General features: G+C 47.0%; 1 protein-coding gene across 2 annotated transcripts in view; it reads left to right on the top strand.

Annotated features, from left to right (window-relative positions):
- Positions 1–23,565, top strand: part of LOC147663264 (rho-related GTP-binding protein RhoG) — a 112,968-nt gene that overhangs the window by 20,995 nt on the left and 68,408 nt on the right. Inside the window, exon 1 of one of the 2 annotated variants that reach the window (XM_086950571.1) lies at positions 628–705. The exons of the other annotated variant lie outside the window; for it this stretch is intronic. The gene's annotated coding sequence lies outside the window, so the exon portion shown is untranslated. Of the gene's footprint in view, positions 1–627; positions 706–23,565 lie in introns of those variants that run through there. 2 annotated transcript variants of the gene reach the window in all.

The raw sequence follows: 23,565 nt of genomic DNA, 5'->3' as shown, positions 1-23,565 counted from the left end.
ACGTCTGACCCAGGCTGTGGCTGACCCAGGCCACGTCTGACACAGGCCACGTCTGACCCAGGCCACGTCTGACCCCCGTGGCTGACCCAGGCCGTGGTTGACCCAGGCCGTGGTTGACCCAGGCCACGTCTGACCCAGGCCACGTCTGACCCAGGCCGTGGCTGACCCAGGCCACGTCTGACCCAGGCCACGTCTGACCCAGGCCACGTCTGACCAGGCCGTGGCTGACCCAGGCCGTGGCTGACCCAGGCCATGGATGACCCAGGCCATGGCTACAACTGAGGAGAAAGTGCTTGTAAAATCTCACAGCGGTTCTTGGAGTCCTCCTTTCATACTTGGATGAGTGCTCTGCAGGTTATGTTCAAAAGAAGGTGCACTTGACTGCTGTGTTGTCGTGTGCTATGCTACGTTATATTGGTTTGTATTGCGCACTAATCACCCCAAAGGGTGTCTAAGCAGCTGAGGCCTGTGCCCCCTGGATGGAACATGGGCCTAGTGCTCACCACGAGGGACCCTTTTTAGAAGGGAATTTTCAGGCGTAAACACATGTTTACAGCATCAAACACCTCCTTTGCACCTCCAGGATTCCTTATCTCTGGATTTATTGCTGTGTCTTTCTTCTGACAGGAGTGATGAGAAATCTGCAGTCATGAGTCCGCTGCAGGAGTAGGAAGGGGGCATCACAAGACGTGGGTCGCCTTCCAGGTTCGTAAATGACCACAAACATGTACATTTGAGGGCATTCCCAAACGTCAAAACAGCCTCTTCGCTCCCTGGAAATGTTTAGAAATTGGAATAACTCCACTTCCAGGATGGGAAGGAGAACGGATCACCACCCACCATAGGAAAAGGGCTTTTCCCAAGAGGCAGTATACCCCCCACCGCCCCTCCGCACAGATAAACAAGCATTTGCAATGCAATAGGTCTCGCATTTATGAGAGTTTGAGCTATTGGCATTGTAAATGACAATGCCTTTTATTTACGTGTTGTTTTTAGGCAGAGATTTTTTTAACTACTTATACCTTTAAATATATATATATATATATATATATAATTTGCAACAGGTTTTCCCCGGTCCCGGGGAGGAGTGGAGTTGCTGAAAAGACGGCTCTAAAACGCTTGTATCAGTGAAAATTCAAGATTTATTTCCATCAATCCATGTGGGGGGTTCAAACAACAAAAAGCAACCAACGCGTTTCGACAGCGTCCGCTGTCTTGATCACGGTCAGTTTGGTATGTGAGGCTCACAGTTTTATGAAACAAGCAAAACATTGAAGTTACACCCCCTCGGTCTCTAGATCCCGCCCATTAATTCTGGGTGTTCTGGGACTGGTAGTCTATGAATTACCTTCATGGCACTAGTATAGTTATTTTAAACATTTTCGCCAGCAAGTACCTGGGGATGCATTACCATTAACTTTCCTCATTTTTGTGTAGCATGCTGTCCACATTTGTCCATTTTAACATTTTAGCGTAAAATAACAATTTCATCCTAAATGCAATTTTGTAAGGGGAAGCCATAGAGAACCCAATAGTGCTCGAATCCCGCCCTCCAGTGGGCTTAGTCTGCAGATTGCTGCTTTGTGGTCGCCATTTACTTTCATTGTGGCTAGGTTATTCTGAACACTGTGCTGTGCCCTTAGGGATTTATACGGTGTTAGTGAGTCATGGCATTTCCTATTGGTCACATTAATCAAGCAACAAAACAGTGTATAAGCAGAACACATTTGTCCCCATACTTGGGTTCTAGCTAACCGGTTCCCATTCTCTTGCCAAAAATACTGCCCTCTGGTGGGCATGTTAATATGCAGTGGAACAGCAGCCAGTTTCTCACGTGAGCTTTAAATCAAGTGACAATAATGGGTAAGGTAGTGAAAAATTAATTAGGGGAGAAATCAAGTTAAAATTGTTCATGGTCGGCGGGAGGTTACAGAAAGGTTCAAAAAGTTCAATTTTGTTAAAGGTGTATGTACAGTTATTTTGGCTTTGTCTTTAGCTTGGAGAGAAGAAAACGACCAGCATATGGCTAAAGTAGCACTTTGGGTGCGGTTTATAGATGACCTGTTTTTACTGTGGAAAGGCAGTACATCTGAATTTGAAACCTTCTTTGAAATCCTCAATACAAACGATGTTGGATTGAAGTTTACCTATAATATCAGTCCAAAAGAAATTGAATTTCTGGATATTAAAGTGTTCATACATGACAACAAAATTGAGACAACCACCCACAGAAAAAAGACTGCAACAAACAGCATCCTGCATGGATTGAGTTTCCACCCCCAAAAACTGGTTAAAAGTATACCTTACGGTGAATTCCTCCGTATGAGAAGAAACTGTTCAACTGAACAAGAAACGGAGAAAAATTTCAATGATACAAGAAATCGATTTCTTGAAAGAGGTTACAAACACAGAGATATAACCATAGGGGAAGACAAAGCCAAAATAAAAACAAGATTGGAAACATTAAACCAGGACAAAACATCCACTGACTCGGAAAAGACTGCACAGCCAACAAAAAGCAATCAAACAAAAGAAAATGAGGAAAGACCAAGAATGATTGCAACATATAACAGAGAAAGTTACAAAATTCAAAAAATTCTTGCCAAATACTGGCATATCTTAATGAAAGATCCAGACATAGGCAGTGACATTGGAACTGGCCCTTTAGTCACATATCGGAGAGCGCCAAATCTCTCAGACCATTTGGTACATAGCCATTTTTCGCAGACAAAACAAAAAGACTGGCTCCAAAAAAGGAATAATGGCTTTACGAAATGCAAGACGTGCAAAGCATGCAAAATAGGACAAAATACAACGGTCCTTTCAGACCTGTCGGGAAAAGACTTCATAATCAAAACAAAAATAACATGTGAATCTTCTTTTGTGGTTTACATGCTCAGATGCCAATGTGGAAAAGAGTACATAGGAAGTACCAAATGCCCCTTGAAGAAAAGAATCTTAGAACATATCAGGGCAATACAAAACAACGACAATACCTATGCCATGTCCAAACATCTGAAAACACACACTGGCAAAACTTGGCAAGACATCAAGTTTTTGGGATTAGCATCCATCCCCACCCAAGAGAGAGGGGGTGACAGACTCTTAAAACTGAGACGATTGGAGTCGAAACTTATAATCAAGTTCAAAACAAAACAGCCGAGAGGTTTGAATGCAGACGAGGAAATGCATGTACACCTATAAAGACTCAAATTACTGACTTTGATATAATCTTTCTGTGTGATGTAAATAGTTAATCAGGCCTTAACGTTTAATTTACTGGGTTACAATGTGGGTCATAGGGCACTTAGCCCGTCTAACGAACTATAACTAAAATGTTATATGCTGAAAAGTCCATGAGAATAGTGTTTATTGATAAAGCACCAAAAGGACTATAATTGGACAAGTGAATAATTGCACATACTTTTAGTCAGGAGATTTATGTTAAAATGTTTCTCAAACAGAAATGTTACCCACACAGTAACCTTTTTTGAATGCACTTTACTTTTGAAAAAACACACGTTTAATGAAAAAACTACAAGGCCCATAATCCATCACTTTGTATGATTAAGTGAAAAGTATAAATTGTGGAAAGAGAAAAGGGACTTTTGTAGAACACTGCCGTGACCAAGAACGTTTGTTCGAAACGCGTAGGAGTTTTTGCTTGAGACCTAAAATAAATCTACTGTGTGAAGAAGAGTGCCGCGTTTTTGCCTTTGTTCTTGAATATATATATATATATATATATATATATATATATATATATATATATATATACCAATATAAATGGCTGCCTACTTCATATTATAGCTTCCCCACTCACATAGCACTCTTCATAAAAAGCATTTTGTGGACAAAAGTCGCTCCCTCTAAAACGTTCCCAGCAACTCTTCACAAAGAGAAATTATCACATCAGAACTCAAGCATGGCAGCTTTGATTTGAGACATTTATGCTGCGTTGCATTGTGGTTTTGTTGTGTACTCAAAGAATGGAGGAAAATAGAAGGCACTCATAACACGCTACCAGAGTTACTCACAGAACCGTTCGTTTGGTGTATTTTACTCACTAATCTAGCGCCTTTTCACAAAATGGAGTTCGCCCTCGGTTTCACCGGTGAAGCCTTTCTCTATAGTGTTCTGACTGGTGGGGGGGTGGGGGGACAGATAATTTTACAGATAGACAGAAGTGTTGAGCAAGATCAAGGCAATTACTGTAATACTCCATCTTAAAGTAGAAAAGATGCACTCAGGTTTTTCTGCTAGATGCCTGTAGTGTCTTCCTATTGTAATAAAGGACAGACACTATATTCGTATAAAGGAGCTTTATTTTTGCATTCTGTTCAGTACCTCGTCCCTATTCCAACTGCCTTTTCCTCGTCCCCTGGACTCCTCCTGTTCCTTCCTTAGCTCCGCCCCCCAAACACTAGACTGCCTCACACAATATTACATCTCCCCCTTTCTTGACAAAATGGACTTGATTTCCACAGTGTTCGTAATTCGTCAATCAGCCGCACAAGTCGGCGGACAGTCTGTTCGGGCCGCAGAAATACGTCTCGAGGTATGATCTCAGATTCAGTCTGTTCTTCAAACATCAATAATGTAGAGTCAGTGATGGGCCTGTCTTTGGTCGATCTTTCTGTTGTCTTCGCAAGGATGTCCTTGCCCACGGGTGCGCACCTTTGCAAGTGCGAGACATTGCACGTGAACCTCTTATTTGCCAATTATGTAGTTAGCACGGTTCCTTCTTGCAGTGTGACTGCTAATGGCTCGGCTTGGTAGTAACAGTCGGTCTTCCTTTGTGGCACTTGTTTTTCCGAGCATCGGCTTGCAGGTTCGCTTCTTTGGTCTTTTGGTCAGGAGCAACAATGTCCTCGTTTTCACACTCCGGCATGTCTCACAGCAAGGCATTATCTGAACTGCTTGTCCTGGTTCGGTTCTGGGACTCATTTGCTGGCTCTATCTGTCTTGCCCACTCCCACTCGCACTTGGGATTTTTGAACTCTTTGACCACCCGGGTATGTGCATGTTCCGCTCTTGTCCCCTCTTGTCTTCTTGATGAGGATCTATCTTTGTCAGCATATTTTGCCTTCGTGATGAGACAGTTCTTTCCCAAACCAGTGTGTAGTGTCCCATATGTTTGTTTTTCTTCTGAAAACCCTTGGAGTCAGCCTCGCAGACCCCGTCAGGGATGACGGTACCCTACTCAGGTCTGGATATGGCTTCAACAGACAGGACAAGTTGCTTGATGGGGTGATCGAATATTCCGAGCCATCGGTGTGAGATATGTTGCGTTGGACGGGTAGAACATTCTCTAACTCCAATGTGCGTTCAGATGATCGATAGCATGGGCGTTGTCGTGAACTTGATTCTGTTGACCCGAGTGATCGTACCGACATTCCTTCTGAATCAGGGGCGTCTCTTGCCGATTTCCTTTGGGACCATTCTTTCAAGTATGTTTTGATTAATCCATTTCTCGAACTGGTAAGCCGTGACGAACTGCTCTTAGAGTCGGAGCTGTCTTTGGGACATTTCTTGGGGTACATCTCTTGACATGTCTTCCGAGCTGCTTCAGGGGAAAGATTATCCGACAGCCATGCGTTTATTTCTTTTGTTCGATCCCACAGCCTTTTGTCGTTGCCACACTCGCATGACGTTACTTGTCTCCTCTCAGTTCCATCATTGTCACGGGTATTGTGAGTGTGTTTGCCTGTCCCTTTCTGACGTCTGAGTGAGTCACCCTGTCTTATGCGATTTGTTTCTTCTTTTTGCTTGTTGGGTGCACTGTTCCCATGGCTTGATGCTTCTTCAGACTCGTCCACAAAGTTTAATGAACAATGGGTCACTCGGATGTGTTTGTGTACCAGTTTCCAGGATTGACCTTCACACTGGTTGAGCAGGCTGTCAGCTGTTCCATTTATTTGGTCTGTCCCACTTGATGCTGCTTCAGAATAGTTTGTGACGAATGTTGAAAGTTTCCTTGAGGTTGTATCCGATAAACTGTCATGGCCCTGGATCGTCCTGGTCTTTTGTCGGCCCTCCGCCGTTGTCTTGCGTATGGATAAATCTGAGTGTTTCATGTCACTTTGTTTCTCATGATGTCCTGTCTTTGGCTTGCCTTTGCCCTCCCTCTTTCTAGTGTTCTTGGTTTCTGGAGCTTTATGCTCTGACATGAGAAATGTCTCCCTTTTCTTGTCTTAGTTTCTTGCACGGGGCGCAGTTCTCTTGATACTCCCCTGGCTTTGTCCCACTCTCCAGCTTCAGCCCTCCTAATGATTTCCTTTAGCAAGAACTGCCTTTGAAGGATTTTGTGCCTTGTGTCTGGTCTTGAACAGCCCTCGATTATCCGGAGTCGAATTGCTTCTTCATTTGTGAAAGTATTGAATTGGCAGCACTGTACCAAAGTTTGTAACCCTGTTATGAAGTTTGGTAATGATTCCCCTGGCTCCTGCCGGGCTGCGTTGAAATTGATGCGTTCATGAGCCATGTTCGTCTTTGCGTTGAAACGAGCGCGTAGTGCCTTTTTGAGTTTTCCATAAGTTTCTGTGTCCTTTGCAGAGAATGTTCTGATTATGCGTCGGCCTTCATGGCCCACCAGTTGAAGTAGTAAGCTTAAACATTTGCCATCTCTTCGCTCTTTCCGGTTGCTTCAAGAAAGGCATCCAGTGATTCCAGCCACCGGTTCCATCTGGGACCCAAACTCTGGTTGCTGGTCTGTGTCACTGGGGGTGGCACTTCAATGCAGGGATTGGATCTTTGTGTTTCTTTTCCCACCGACATGTTGAAGGTAAATAGCAGTATGTTGATGTCACAGGATTGTTCACTTGGCTTTCCATATTATTGTCTGACCCTCTTTGGTCGAGATCTTGCGGGTAGTTGTATTCCTTGAACTTTGGGAGGATTCACTCACGGGTGACCACTGTATTCCATCCACCAGATGCGGGGCTCTTGCGGTTCTTGTCAAGATTAATGCAGGTTACCAGTCAGTTAGTTGGTGAGAGGGACAGCTTCCTGTATACTTGTTTACTCAGGCTTCTAGATCATTTATTTTTTCAGGTTCCTTTAGTTTCAATTATTTATCTTCACATGGTGCTGAAGGTTTACTTTAGGACTTACCTTTGCTTGTACTCGTTACGTTCGGGATCTGCATTGGCTCGTGCTTGTCGCATTCGAGATTTGCATTTGCTTGTGCTTGTTTACTCTTGAAATTTGCATGTGATTGTCCACATTTATGGTTTGTATTTGCTTGTGCTTGTTTACATTCGAAGCTTGCATGGGCTTGTGCTTGTTTAGTTCAGTCTTGTATCGGCTCGTGCTTGTTGACTTCAGATGATTGCAATGCATGTGCTTGTTTACTCTTGAAATTTGCATGTGCTTGTCTGTATTCAGCGTAGTCTTCGCTTGTTTCTGGTATTTGCTTGGGCTTGTTGTGCTGTAGTTCATGTACTTGCCAGTGCTTGGTGCATTCAGGAGTTGCTTTTCCTAGCGCTGGTTGTATTTAAACCTTGCATGTGCCCGTGATTATTATATTCGGAATTTGCATTTGCTTTAGCTTGTTGAATTTTCTCTGACTCTATCTCTTGTATTTGCTTGTGTTTGCTGACTTTTGCTACTGCCTGACTTCAAAATGGCCGCTCAGTATCTTTAACATGGGATGGGAGCAGAGTGCCTGACTCCAACATGGCCGCCGCTGTGGAAATCCTCATTTTCAACGAGACTTGGCCATTCTTTCTTCTCCTTTCACCGGAGACACCACATTCATCGGCGCTCTCGCTACTACTCACTGTCGGTTGCAGCCAGTGGTCATTTTCAGAACATCGCTCCAGGTAAGGCAGCAATTTTCTTTTGTGCTTTTCCTTTCTGTTTCTTATGCCGCCGGGGTGGGCTCCCGGTGGGCAAACAGGCAAGAGGCTCCAACCCCACACGTGGGGCGAGCTCCAATTCTTTCGCCGCCGGGGTGGGCTCCCGGTAGGCAAACAGGCACGACGCTCTAGCCCCCACACGCGGGGCGAGCTCTGATTCTTCCGCCGCCGGGTTGGGCTCCCGGTAGGCAGGCAGACAACGCGCTCCCAGCCCCCACACGCGGGGCAAGCTCGGGTTCTTCCGCCGCCGGGTTGGGCTCCCGGTAGGCAGGCAGACAATGCACTCCCAGCCCCCACACGCAGGGCGAGCTCCGCTCCACGTGGATTCTCCAACACCCAGGGCTTATCGGCGCACGACACCGCCCTCGCAGATCCGCTCCATGTGGCTTCCTGACCACGGAGCTTTGGCGCAGATTATGCGAGGCTGGCGGCTTCAGATTCCGCCGCGGCACTCGCTCAGGGCACACTCGTCGCGACAGCGACCTCACACGCGTGCCTCACTGGACGGGTCACAGCTCCTGGGATGTGCTCAGCCACGCAGTGCGATCATCCCACCCTCGTCGCCAGCTGTAGTGTCTTCCTATTGTAATAAAGGACGGACACTATATTCGTATAAAGGAGCTTTATTTTTCCATTCTGTTCAGTACCTCGTCCCTATTCCAACTGCCCTTTCCTCGTCCCCTGGACTCCTCCTGTTCCTCCCTTAGCTCCGCCCCCTAACACTAGACTGCCTCACACAGTATTACAATGCCATCTCAACGCAAGGTAGTCACCACCCCAGTGCACTTTATTCTGTTCCAGTATGTTGAATATTAAAAGGGGAGGGGCTTTTATTCACCAAGTACCTAATTATATCTGCTATTCTATTTAGATATTTAACTGGTTTACAAGCAGCTGGATTGTGACAGACAGGCACTTTTAGTGCTAAATTCAGAATATGTTTGCATTGTGACTTTGGCTAACTCAAGAAATGCGATTTTTTAACCCAAAATTCGCTGAAAGTGTTCATGTATTGATGGGAAAAGTGCTTTGGATGGTGTCATAAATACATCTCTTCGTGGAAGGCCTTCTGATTGTTGTATTCTGCGCCTCTACCTGTGTAGTGTTGGCATGGGTCGTTACTGCACGCGCTGTCGCGTGAAGATATAAGCACAAGAGGGGCTGTGGCCTTTCCTGTCCTCTTGTCCCGCCTTGTCATCTTGCACTTCCTTGAAAGCTCCTCCTGTTCTGCTTTTGATGTCACTTCCTTTATTGCTATGCGTTTCCTGTTCACAGTGCTGTGACCTCTGTCCCAGCACGTCGTCAGTGTGAGGCAAAAGCACTTCCTCTTTTCAGGAGCCTGAAGATAAACTTTAGACTTCGAGGGGGGAACAGCGATTGTGTGTGTACAACAGGATAGTAACAGGGTTTATGCAATTGTGCCCCCGTGAACTAACAAGTAGAGGCTAATCCAACATCATTTTACAAGGGGGGAGGGGGGAGGTTGTCACAGCATTTTCACAAACTCTGAAATGACGTAGAGTAACTCACCCCCAGTAACAGATCGGGGTTGAATCCATCGTTCTTTTGCTCACCACCCCACCCCAGTTTGGACCCAGTCATATGCAAATCGGTCTTGACCCTGTTCCTCATGAGAACAGTCCAGCAAAAACTGCCAGGCCAGGTCCTCCCTGGACCGGAAACAAGCATCCTGTGACCGGTTTTGGGGTATCACACTTCATCAGCCAGGTGGTAAATGCCAGGATGCCCAAGTAGCCCATCTGGTCTTGCCTGTGAACAGTCTGAGAAGAGCTTCACAGACAAAATGGGAGTGACATGCTGCCATGTGAGGTAACCAAGAATTTTGCTCAGTGGGTTGAGACAGTCCTGTCTAACCTCTGGGTATTTCTCCAGGGCGATACCATCTGATTTGTATTATTCAAAAAATGTGTGGCACCTCCATTTGGTCACAGCGCTAAAGTATTCAACTTTGGCTGTGACAAACATGAGTGACATTCCGTCAGTTGTCATTTTGTGGGTCCGTACGAAGTCATGGTGGCTCCTAAGTCACAGGGGTCTTTAAGAAAGCATTACAAACCCTCACACTAGCCTGTCACCAGCCTGCTCACAGTGGGCACTGGACATGGACTGGACTATGGGCTTGCAAACATTCCAGTCAAGTGACCCCAAGGGGCTGGCATTGATAACTGCAGCCCCAGACAATAGAACATAAACCGTCCTATAGTGCGGCGCCTGTCTCTTTAAGAGAAAGGTGCATTACATTCCTCTTTCCTATAGGGGGCATTTTCTTGGATAGTGCCTTTAATTGAGAAGCACCGTCACTGTGTGGTTCTTCTGGCCATTGTTTCAGTGTGTGATTCTGTAGACTTCATGCAGGCAAGGGCATTTTTAAAGGATCTTTCCTGGGTGTCTGGTATGTACCATGTACATCCTGGAGGGAATATGAAGCGGCCTACACCGCAGAGCTATGTCTTGTATGACACACAAGTCACGTGGCCTGCTTTAAGTAGGGTTACCATATACCTCCTTGTTATAAAGACACAATCTGTCCAGGCCCAGCATTTTCTTTATCCAAATCATTGATTTCAGATGGATTAGTACAAGACTTCCGGGGCCAGAATAAACTGATAAATGACAGGCTGGTTGGTAAACAGGAAGCCCTTGTACCATGGAGCCAGATGGTCACCCTACTGCAAGACATGACGTCATTTATTAATAACTGACGGGTTTTGGTTGCAGGATCTAGCCTATGGTAGGACCGTCTTAAGAGCATTATAGGCCCCCAGGCAAAGCAGTGCACTGGGACCTGCCTACACAACCACTCACAGGAATACAAATGTTTAACTGAAAATTAGAGTTAAATTCTGGTCTCCATGGGGCCCCCATGCGCGTGGGTCCCCTGGGCAACTGCCCATGCGTTAAGACGGCACTGGCCTACGGCCGGGCCCTGCACACACCCTTCCTGAGGGTGCACATCCCTCACTATGCACAGCCTTTGGCCATTCCACAACCCGTCGGGGAATGCCACAAGGTGCATATGTACCACCCTTGAGCGGGGCTGCACATAAAATGAATTTAGGATCTATTATTATTCTCAAACACAGCATGATATAATGTCCAGGAATTCTGTAATGTAAAAAATGACAATCACACAAAGGCTATGGTATGCTTTGTTGGTGGGGCCTGCAGGGTGGCTTCCTAAAATTGCCAATAAGTTATAAATATGCTAAATGGCTCCAAATGTCCCATGGGGCAGTTAAAAAGAAGAAGAGGTGTTTTTTTAGCCATGTAAAGATTCACAGGCAATGCATGTTTATATGACCAAAAGTTCCGATTTGAACTTCACCTGACTGGGAGGGCGGCCGCCATTTTGAGATTCCGTCAGTCTGGCAAGAGCCAGTTCAGACTAGATAGTTGCAGTTGGAAGTGAGCTGCTGATTGAGAAGCAGTTGGAAGCAGAAGTCACGCGAGGGGTTGAGGGCACACTTCTGGTGAGCTCGGCCAGGAGTCTGTTTAGTCGCGTCTGGGTTCTAACCTAACTATGGCCTAGAGCGAGTTATGGCCAAAACAGTGCAATGGCTGCCTTAGGAGAGACCACTGCTGCAACTGCTGACGAGGGTTAAGATGGCTGGTTCTAGCTGGTCATCCTTTAGGTGTGATCCTAATTGCTGCAGCCTGGCGATCATTTTACTGTGAAAGACGGAACTGTGCAACTTTAGCACGTTTCGCGTGAATTCAAACCCTACTAACACCCTCAGATGACAGAGGCAACGGGAGGAAGTTTGATAGATCCGTGGGATCACAGGCGATCAGAAAGCTGATCAGTGCCGGAATACCCTCACTGAAAACCCTAACGGGTGATTAGCTGGGCTCTACAAATTCACATATTTATTTATTTATTTACTTATTTATTTTTGGAACTTCTATGGCGCAACAGCCACATAACATAACAACATATCCCAGACCCTGGTGGCTCGTACAGGTTAGGGAAGATTTAGGGTTAATATTAAAGTACGCTTAGGAGAGGATGGATAAAATAAATGTTCTTTCTAAAGGAATTCATAGCACATTCATTCTTGACATCCTTCAAATGTTAGTATGTCCAGTCTAGCGGGCTGCCTGCAAAGGCGCTTCCCCTCAGGGCTGGTTCCCAAAGCTGCTGCTGGGGAGGGTAGAAGGTGTTCCCACCTGAGAGAGGAGAAAGTCCTCAGCTTGCAGACAGGAGTGAGATGCACAGCCTAGGTAGAGGGATGGCAGGGGGAGTGACCCTCAGCCTTAGGTACCCTGGTGGTGAGAAGGTAAGACAGTCAATGCAGCACTGCTCCATCACATACGCCATCGCTTTACGTTGCCAGAGACAGAAGAGACGCACCGAGACACAAGAAAGACCCAGACTAAGTCAACCCTGGTGATGCCTGGATTACCACAATGTCAGAAGGGCTGGCCCTACAGGCCGATGTGGACTGCGTCTTTGTGCCAGTATAGCCAAGGTGGTCAAGGTTCATAATGTACTTCTGTAAGAGCTCAAACAGAAGAGAACCGTTGCAGCAGCTGGGGATGTAGTGACCTGGAAGCAGTCTAGAAAGAACACATCAACAGACACACATGCACAACACACACTCACAAAGCTAATAGAAGAACCGTAAAATGCTGGACAATACGGAGGAGTCACACGACTGGTGTCCCGTATTAATGTTCCCGCTGCCTATAACGACTTTTTTTGCTCTAGGCTACTTTTCTGGTACTTGTTTAGGGGTGGTGGTTTTGCTTTCTGGGATGGCGGTGAAGACCATTTCATTAGTGATGGCCTGGATATGATTTTGCGACAGATGTTTGGTAATTTCGTGTATGGTTTTGGTTACATGAGTCTGATGTATCGCTACAGGGATGTGAATATTATGTAATCTTGGCATGTGGCCTCATTCTTGTATTCGTCGTTGTGCCTCCCTCTTCCAGCTGCTCCTGTGATGTAGGTTTGTTCTGTTGCTAAGTGTGGGGTCTCCCACACTTTCAGTTGGGGAGGTGGAGATGTGGGGCTGAGCAGAGAGACTGGGCTTTAGGTGATTTATCAGTAAGTGCAAGTGAAGGAATAAACTACTTACAGTGACCCTTCAGAATGTAGTCCGACTTCCAGGGGCCGCATTACAATATGTGCCATAGGGGCGTAATGGGCATTTGCGCTCACTTTGCGTGCCCCGGGGCACTTTGGTATCATAGAAGGGGGTGCAGACGCTTGTGTGTCCCCTTCTATTATACGGATAGCACTGGCGCACCTAAAGCACGAGCGCTACCTTCAGAGGGTGTTCCCTCATTTGCATAGGGGCGTGCCCTATGCAAATGAGGGAATTCTTTTGACACTGTGCCTGTGCCATATTACAGAAGCAGGCGCACAGTCAAAGAAGCCTTCAGGAGGTGCACTGACAGTATGCCACTTAAAAAGTGGCACACAGTCAGTGCGCCTCCTGAGAGCAGCCCTCTGCAGGGGTTAAAGGTCCCATGGACCCTCCAGACATCCCCTTACAGGTGGGTGCAGTCACTGACCTCTATTACCCTGTAAAAGTGCAAGAGGGTGCCGCCTGCACTGTGAAAACACGGAGAATCTGCCCTGGGGCAGCGTATACATCATAATAGGGCGCATTGTGATTGTTTGCGCTTGGTGCACCTTTTAAAAGTTGAGACGGGGGCACACAATCACAATGCATAATACGGCCCCAGATGTGCTGATTTCATTAAACCACTTTTCTTTAGCAAATCGAGTTTCTCGTAAAACAATTACATTAGATTCTCTTAATGCCCCATATTTGAATCTAATGCCGTTTGTGTTCCATTTCAAACTTTTTCTAACTTAGTTATATTGTTAGGTCTCACCTATGAGACAGAGTTTAGCTGTCTGTAGGTGAAAGCCTCTTGTGGACCTTACCAAAAACGTACAGTGGGCTTTTAGCCCACCCATTGCATACTATTGGTTGGCTTTGTTGTCACTCTCATTTGCTCACTTCTTATTTGATAACTTTACTTCCTCTTCATTCGCTGAAGGATAGCCTCTTTACCATACGTTTGATTGGATGACATGTATTTTTCACCTGCTCAAATTCCGGGAACTACTTTATTTTTCTTGCAGAGTGCATGTTTACAGCTCTCTCCCTCATATTCTCCCCCCAGCACAAGCCCCCCTGTGCACTCCATGTTTGTTCTTCATCCCTCCACCAAAGCTGTCCTTTGTTGTACCCACCACTCCCAATCGATTATTTAAATTATTGTTTTAGGCCTCCTGTGTACCCAGCCTCACGCGCCACCATAGCTCCCTCATCCCTGCCCACTTCCTGTTGCGACCCCACCACAAGCTCCCCACATACACTTCTCTGTTAGTCCCCAAAACCTTCACCTTTTTTTATGGCTTTTTTTTACAGTGGGCTGCTATGCTGTGTAAAAAGCGCTATTGAGCAACTGAAATTACATTTATTTTATTTACCAAAGCAAATAGCGCCCATCATCTTGGATATGTAAAAAAAAAGAAAATAAAGTAACTTGTGTAATTTCCTCTACTCGCCTGCGCATGCCTAAATAATCTATCCTGTGCACAGATTCATTTGAGCCTGTGGTTTCCGGTGCTTAATCATCTACACCAGTTAAGGACATGTTAATTTAAGGGAAGATTAAGTGATTTGCCCAGAGTCACAGAATGTTGAGCCGACGGCGAGTATCGAAACTGGTTCCCCAGGTCCAAAAATGACCGCTCTTGCCATTACTCCACACCCATTCCCAACTTTTATTGTTAGTAGTTGGTTCTGTTTTATGCTGCACTAACAGGAGAAATGGGCTGATGCAAGCTGCCTTCTGACGAGAGCCCTGGCACAAATGTTTAGTTTTTTTTTTTTACAAATTAACCACTGAGTCCGTGTGCTCATCTGCGGAATGATTCAGCCCCATTATTGCACTCGTTTTGTGTTTCGTCTTGCGCTATCTTTGATAAACTTGGTCCTGACTTTGTATCACGAGGGACTGGCATTTCCAGTCGCTAATAAATGTTTTCAAGTGTGCTAATATAATTGATTGCACCAAAAGCAAGACTATGAATCCCAGAATGCATTAGCATCCCTGCCAACTCGCACGGTACCACCGTGTGACACGCTATATCAGCTCCCATCACACGGTCTCCTGGAGAGGAGCCGATATCACCTGGTAGCAACGAAAACGAGCTGAAAAGCATTGTATATAGTGGTTTTCCGAGGCTTTGAACCAGGGCCGGACTGGCTGTAGCGGGCACTGGGCATTACCCCGGTGGTCCTCTAGGGTGGGGGCCGATTTTGGGCCCCTGGAGGCCATTTTTGTTACAGGGCTGTTTTTGCAGCATAGCTTCATTCCAGGGGAGCGGGCCAAGCTCATTGCCAGGGCCAGTTTTGGTTCCCAGTCCTGCCCTGCTTTGAACTGCCGACATCCATTAACCCCTTCACTGCGGCGGCTATTCCACCGCAGTGCTAAGGGGGTGGGGCGGCCGCGCGGCGGCCGCATGCTGGTGACGGAACCGCTCCGTCACCAGCGTCGGTGGCACTGTGCTTATGACGGAGCGGTTCCGTCATGGCCCGCCCCGCTCAATAGAACGCTCAGCGCAGGCGCGGAATTCGCGCGGCGCATGAGCAGCGAGCGGGCCATGACGGAACCGCTCCGTCATCAGCACAGCGCCACCGCAGCTGATGACGGAGCGGTTCCGTCATCAGCAGACAAGGGGTTAAGGGGTGTGAAAACACCCCAGGACATCGGCACCAGCCTCAGCAAGTTTTTTTACTTTTTTGGGGGGAGGAGGGGCAGTGTGGGGTTCAAAAGTGCCTTGTAGGTACTCCTCTGCACGAGGCCACGCCTCGCTCAAGGCCCGCCTCCTCCTCGCACAGTGAGATTGCTGTCCAAGTTGGCAGGTGTGCTTTAGGTTCTTAAAGTAAAGATGTCCCTGAGGACATGAAGCCGGAAGGGTGACCTTGAGCCGCTCCTGGTTACTTTCAGCCAACATCCCTAGTATTCTGGGCCTTGAAGTGCCCACGTGTTTTGTGGAAAAAAGTAAAACTAAAAATCCCAGCATGCATTTAGTTTGTACTGATAGCTGGAAAACAATCTCTTAGTGAAACTGTCTCTCGTGGCATGCGCCCGGTTGACTGGGGTTGGTGTACAATAAATGCACAGAAAAGCTTTAGTGTGTGCGTCACTGCAGACGTCACTGCGCGCCATCTTCATTGTTTCCCATTTGAAGCCGGCTCAGAGAGCTGCTGCGGCCTCAAAGGACCCCGAGTGACTCAGCGCAGGGAATGAAAACACTTCCTGGAAACCTTGGACCGACTTGGGACGGGATACTTGCCTGCGCTCTGACGAAACGCAGATTCGAAAGCTTATGGTGTAATTTACCAGCTGACCCAACGTGTGACAGCCGGGGCCTGTCACTTAGCCATCAGCAGCTTGGCATTGTGGGAGTTGTAGTTTCATCCTTCCCATGAGGAGTCCGGATACGCGTTCTAAGTGCTGTCGGATATCCCAGGTTTGTCTGAAAGGGTTTCACGCCGTAGGAGGGCCGCTGTGCTCTTGTCACAGGTGTCTGGAGCAGTCTTGGCTGGCCAGTCTGGCTTCAGCAGGGACTATTCACGCGGAGGCACACTCTGTGCTTGCTGGGTGGCCCGCCTCTTCACCAGCCGCTCTCGGAGGGGCTTAGTGGCGGAAACCAGAATTAAGCGGATTTAGCCACATATGAAACTATCCGCCCAGCAGCGAAACCACAAGATAATTCCCCAGAACTCAGCACAGAAATGTGATTATAGAGGTCAATGGAAACCTTGAGGGGAACCCCGCGCATCTCGGGGCCTAGAGGAGGCGAGTTCCTGGTTTCTGCCCTGAGCTGAGCCTTCAGGGCAGCACTTTCTGTTGTTCAAAATTACTACTTTTCAACCCGTCCTAAAAATACTGGGTAATTAACAACTTCCCCAAAATATTCAGAGACTTTACTTACGATAGTAAATCAGCCTCCTGTACAGCTGCCACGTTTCTCAGTTCCACAAGTGATGTGTTGCTCCAGTTCAGGTTATTTACTTTGAATTGTGGGACTTGTAGTCCAAGTTTTAGAATGCAATAAACAAGACTACAAGTCCCAGAATTCAAAGAAACAACCCAGACTTGAGCAGCACATCACACATGGACCTGGGAAGCTTGGCAGGGCCACTCCTGGAATATTTGGGGGAAAGTTGCTCTTTCCCCAAATATTCTAGGACTGGAGTTAGAGTTGTATATTTGACCTTTCAGTGTCATCACACCCACTGCTCCCCAGAGGGTGCTGTTTAGGGCAAGAAACACTCTTGCACGGGAGGCCATTTTCTCCATGTAGGCTGCATGCAGCTTATGTAAAGAAAAGGGTGAGTGCATGACTGGTTTGGTCGGCCCCAGAGGGCCGACCAAATGGTCAGGGCCCGCAGCATTGGGCAAGCCACTCCTCACCTGCCCTTGAGCAGACCTGAACCAACCAAACCCCTCTGCTTTCTCGCAGTGCGAGAATCAGAAACATAAAATGGTAGGTTTACCATTTTATGCTTCTGCCTTTCGCACTGCGAGAAAGCAGTGGGGCAATGCTCCTCCGCCCTAATGGAGGAACCGCCACTGCTGACTCTTGCAGGTTCTTTTTCATCCATGTTCCCTTCTTTGTCACGTTTTTCCATCTTACCTCTTCTGCCTTCTTTCCTCTTTTTGTGTTTTTCTCTCTTGCTTTGGATTAAAGTTTGTTAAAGGAAACAAGTGCAAGTCCCCAAAAAGGAGTGCCAGTGGACCCCACCTTTAACCGCCGGCTCCAATAAGCACTGAGAAACTGTTTGAATACCAGTCTTAAGTGCCAAGGAAGATACTGGGTATATAATAGCCAGGTTCTTTCTTTTGGGTGTTATCTTGTACATCCTAGAGCGTAGATTGTCTGGAGGAGTGGTATTTTTCTGGAGGTCTGGCGGTTGCATTCGTGTGCCACTAACTTCCGCCTTCTGCACAATGACTCCCCTCCGCCAGACCAAGAGGAACTGTTGGGTGACATCTGCTGTTTTTTAAGTGTTGTTTCTTTTCCTCAATCTGTTACCATAGCTCAATGAATCTGTCCAAGAGGACACGCCCATGCATGATATCTCTTGCGCTAAGCCCCTGATCCCTTCAGCGCTCTCTTCTGTGAGGTTCTGGGGTGTCAATAGACCTTCCGCCTCACTACGGGGGAAGGACATTAGGTTCAATCTGATGGGAAGGCGTGCCCAGTGGCCAGGAACCAGGATCTTTAGGCCTCCAGCCAAAATACAATTTTGCCAGATGGAGCGCTCCCCATAGACGTTTTCAGTAATTTGGAGTCAACAACTGCACCATCCGTTCCTTTTTAACTAAAACAACTGGGATTTAATTGCTTCTTTATCACTTGATCAAGTTGTGTGTTCTTGGATAAATTTCTTTACCCCTTCCGTGCTTATGACAAGCCCAGCTCGTCATGAGGCACAGTGGAGCTGTGCTCATGACGAGCTGGGCTCGTCATAACAGCCGTGGCACTCCCACGCGCAATTGATTCCCCGCCTGTGCGGGAGAATCCATCAGTGGTTGGAGTTGTGACGAAACCAGCTTGTCATGAGCACAGCTCCACTGTGCCTCCTAACGACCGTGGCGCCGCGCCACCCTTGCGCTTGGGGGAATTACCCCGCAGCGAAGGGGTTAATTTCACCAGGCCGAATTTCCACTGTGCCTTTAGTAGTGTGTTTTCTCAGCAGCCATAGGCCAGCTGCCACCCACAGCCCACCTCCTGCCACTAAGCCAGCTTCCTTATATTGAACTCAGCTGGCCCTGCAGTGTAGGGCAACCAACCGGGGGTTCGAGGCCGAGCTGTCAGTCCAGCTGCTTCCTTTCCAGCACAAAATGCACAGGTGCCCTGTTCTCAGCGCAGATAGCGCTTGGCACAGTTTAGCGCCACTTTGCATCTATTGGTTGTTACATGGGTGTAACTTGGGCAGATGACTGTCAAGCCTGAGTTACCAAGATTAGCAGATCACACTTTGTGTTATAAAAAACACACCTCCTTGAAGCAGGCACTAACTATCAGACCCTTCGCTTCTGTAGCGTTTATACTTCTCTGAGACGCTTCAAAGCGCTGAGGCTTACCAGAAGATTATTATTATACAATAATAATAATAACAATAAAGATACGATCAATAATACCAGTAATTGACTTTTCCTGTCTTAAGGGCCATCCCGTGCAGTTAAGGCCCGTCAGTCGGCGAGGTTCAGTAGCCGGTGCTATTGGCTGCCTCCACCGTTCATAAGCCCCTATTGTTATTTTTGTACCAATCTGAATATTTTCATTATTTCTTTTTTCACTCTCTCGATGGTGGAAAGGGATGTATGATGATACAACGAGGGCCATTTCAACGCGGTCTGTTAGATCGCGGTTTTCACAACGCAAGTCGTTAAATCGACTTGCGCTGGAGGGGCGCTGGACTTAGGAATAGTGTAATAACTATTCCAACTTCAGTCTACATACAGTACGGAAGGTGTTGGAAACAGTAATTTACACTATTCCCTCGGCTACAGCGCCCTCCAGTACAAGTCGATGTAACGACTTGCGTAGTAAAAACCACAATGTAATAGTACCACGTTGAAATGGATACGTGGTAAACGATGTCTCCCGGTGGAAAGTATTCTGGTACATTGAAAAGGGATTATCTATCCATCCTCCAGCCTGCCTCCTCCCCTGTGGCCCTCCAAGCCCCCTTAAGTCTCCTCCAAGCAATCTGGGAACTCTGTGGACGAAGGCGTCCAGTCCCGGGTCCTGTGTTTAAATGGGTGGACACGGGTTCAAACTGAGACATGTCCACTCAGCCTTTCATCCGCCTGAGGACAATCAAATGAACGCCGCACGGTAGCCATAAATATCTGGTTTAAGCGCCAAGAAACGGTTTTGATGGCGAGTGTGTGCTTTGCAGTGTAATGTTGTGGAGCGGGTTTGACGGTAAAGTTTCCATACATGTATTGTTTCTGGGGATTACTTTTTGTATGGGCCTGTATAGAGGTGGGCCAGCCGGTAACAGGATGAGCAGCAGAGCCGAGCCAAGGGCCTGGCTTGGCTCTAAGTACACCAGCCAAGCCCTGAAAATATTTGGCATATAAATAAAGCAACAAACATAATGCAAAAATATGACAGTGACTTGACAATTCAAAAAATGTGTCTTTTTCTAGCATAAGGCAGCATTTCACCCCAGTACATCCGATTATATCACTGCACTGAGAGGCAATTATTAGAAGCGATGGTGTTTAAACATGACCTTAGAAACACTCTCGCCCACAGTCCTGACAACAGTGCGATCAGACAACTAAAATGCAAGTCAGTTGTCGTGTGCATCTTATATGTGGCCTAGATTCTTTTTATAGTTGGAGCAACGTAATAGTCTATTCCATCAAACCCACATGGTTTCTATACAGTCAGCATCCCAAACCCTCATATTTTAAAGTACTCTTACGTGTGCAAATGAAGAAAAAAAAGAGGATCGGTGAAACAAAACATTTGCCTAGAAACACACTCTTTAAGCGGGGAAGCCGGGATTGATGCCTGGCGTTGTGGTTTTGTGCTGCGATTCAGCTCCTGGGTGGGTATCGCTTTCCTCTCGCTTGTTTTACATAAAAGGTAAATGATTTGACAGTAGCTCTTGGTGCATGAGGTTAAAGTCGGTGTCTAACAGAAGCACCATGAAAGCTCGGCTCGTTTTGGGCTCGAGAGTCTACGAGGACCTCGAGCTCATCCAGAGCCAGTGACACCTAGCAGCGCACAGAGGCCCAGCCTCCTTCTAGCAAAGGTGACCTGCACGTTCAAAACACAGAGGACAGGCTTTCTAAACCTTTCTTCCAAATTTCAGGACAGCCATTGACTGCTTCAGAGAGAAACACACACTGATGTTTTAGATCAAGGGGACTTAGGGGCAGATTTACTACTTCTGGCGCGACTCTGCTAATCAGCAGGGATGCGCCAGAAGAGTTGTGACGCATCTGACAATGCAGCGCACCATGGCGCACGGGTGGGCAGATGCGTCACAACTCTAATGGCTCATCTCTGCTGATTAACAGAGATGCGCCAAAAGTAGTAAATCTGCCCCGGGGTGCCCTATTCCCAACATGCTGCGTCAATCGTTACGCCTGCTTCAAGCAGGCGCAGGGTTTTGATGCAGCATGGCCGTAAAAGGGACTGAGTGAAATCTTGTAAATTTCACTCAGCCACTTTTCGGAGGCGTTCCTGCGCCGGAACACTCCTCCCTTAACCCCCCCCCCCCCCCCACCCCGCCACCACCCCGTGCTGGAACGCCCACATGTGGCGCAGGGCTTTACAACCGGAAGCATCTCCCTAGATGCATCACGTTGTAAATACCCTGCAGCATGGCGCTGGCTTCGCGCCGCCGCTGCGTCACAAAAGTGACGCAACGGCGGCGCAAATGTGGTGTACAGGTCTTGTAAATCTGCCCCCTAGAACTTATATTTCAGCTGTATTATATGTAGTGCTACAAAAGGAAAACAATTACTCTGGGAACCCACACATTGGGAGTCAAGGTGTGGCAGCAGAAAGAGAGGTGGAGTCACAAGGGGCGGAGTCATAAGAAGCGCAGTCTGACAGTCAACTTATACGCTTATTTTTTTTAAACTCTGCCACAAAGAAATAGGTAACCAGGACAAACGTGACCGTAAATCTTTTCCGGCTTAATTAATAAGTCACAAAGAGACTGCACTTTAGAATATCCTTGTGGGGGGTTAAGGTGCCTGTTCTGTGCCGTAGCAAGATCTACTGCCACCTGGGGCGGACCCTAAGTATGCCGCCCAGTGCTGTTAAGATTGAGGAGAGGTTTGGTGGCTGCAGACGGACAACTTATTCCAGGGGATAGTGGGGGGGAGGAGTCTGGCGGCCGACAAACGACTTGCTCGCGGGACGATGGTGGTTGTCGACAGACACGACTTACTTACCTCCGCCACCCCCAGAAACAGTGCCGCCTGGTGAGGGCGTTCACCCACCTCCCAGCTACACCACTGCACCTGTTGCAGAGGTTGTGGTGGGGCCGCAATATTCAGCAGATAATAATGGTAATGTAACTGTAGGGCTTATTGCAGTTCCTGGAGAAATTTGTGTTTTGTGTGGAGTCTCTAGACACTATTCTGACTCCTGAAATAGCATAGAGGGATAATGTGCCTGCTGCAAAACAAGCCATGAAACGTGCAGATCACAGATGTGTATGTTAGGCAGCTAGGTAAGTGTGTTAATACTTTTGACACAGAGAACCTGTTGTTATCCGTGGCTCCTAGCCCTTTCGTTGCGCCCGTCGGCCAACGGCCTTCGCAAGCACTACCTCCGTAGTACTGCGCACGTCCGTTGGCCGATGCGGCCCCACCCACTCAATGGAACGCCCGCGGTGGAATTACCGCCGCTGTTAAGGTGTTAAGTTGTGATCTAAGATAGCACAGTGAGCTATGATCCGGCATCAGGGAGCTGCATGTAAACTGCAACGCATGGGTTTAGATCGTTATTGTTTTTTTCTCAATCTTTCGTTAATCTAACATCACTAAAAAAGATTCCTTTGGATAGCAATAAAATATTCAAAGACCTAACCCCAACCACTGCATTACATTTTAAATTCTTTGTTTCTCCCAACCATGCACTGTTAACTTTTAATGCCTGCCAGTATGGACGATATGTGACTCCCACACCTTGTAACCCTCATCGTCTTATGTAATGTTTCATGTACATTGACTTGCACACACCTGTATGATTTATTGTCTTTGTATAACGTGTGTGCGAGTAATGTAAAGCGCTCTGACACCTTACATAGAGATGAGTAACGCTATAAAAGAATTACATAAAAAACAATGGTACGGCCTATTCAAATTGTTATAGAAAGGGTTGGTCAAAGTGAAAAACGTGCCTCCAAATTATAGTTTCTCTTAAATACTTGTGAGGTATTAACAAGCTGTGCACCTTTGTTTCTTCCATTCCATTCACATCTAGGTGCTAGGTTCCCATCAGCCACCAGTCATGATACTTGAACAAAAGAATGGCTGATGGCCCTTTAAGCGAAGCCTTTGTGTTTGGCCGAACTGTAAGGGAAAATAAGAAAGCCCCCTCACCTACTGCAGATGGCTGCTCTGAATAGAAATCATACAAGGTGCAGCTGTTTCTGAATGTGTCCCAGATTCAGCAAATTACACCGGGACAAATTCCGCATATTTCACTGAGCCCAGCACGGATTTGGCTGAGCAATAGTCGCCCGATCCGGGATCTGGCTTGATCTGCCACATTTACTGCCCTGATTTTCAGGGCTCCAGGTAAAATAATACTTTGCCTGGTGGAACTCTTCCTATACACTGAAAAGTGATATTTTTTTGGCCTTTTGTTCTACTTCGACACTGTCACTGAGGCAACATAAGGGCCTCGTCTTCTCGAAGACTTGTGGAGGCCAAGGTCTTACCACACCTCCTCCTAGCCGGTCCTAGGTCTTCCAGGCACTAGCATATACTGAGCACGTTGGCACAGCAGGAAGCAGGCAAGTGTTGGCATCTGCGATGGAAAGGTAATAAGAATAATATTATTATATATCATTATTATCCTCATCATCATTTTCAAATTCTTCTATTTATTATTATTTCCTATGTTGCTTGAATGTGAATTTACCTTTAAAGACGAAGACAA

This window comes from Lissotriton vulgaris, unplaced genomic scaffold (genome assembly GCF_964263255.1).
Source record: "Lissotriton vulgaris unplaced genomic scaffold, aLisVul1.2 SCAFFOLD_315, whole genome shotgun sequence".
Lineage (NCBI taxonomy): Eukaryota > Metazoa > Chordata > Amphibia > Caudata > Salamandridae > Lissotriton > Lissotriton vulgaris.
This window is presented reverse-complemented; position numbering and strand designations above follow the sequence as displayed.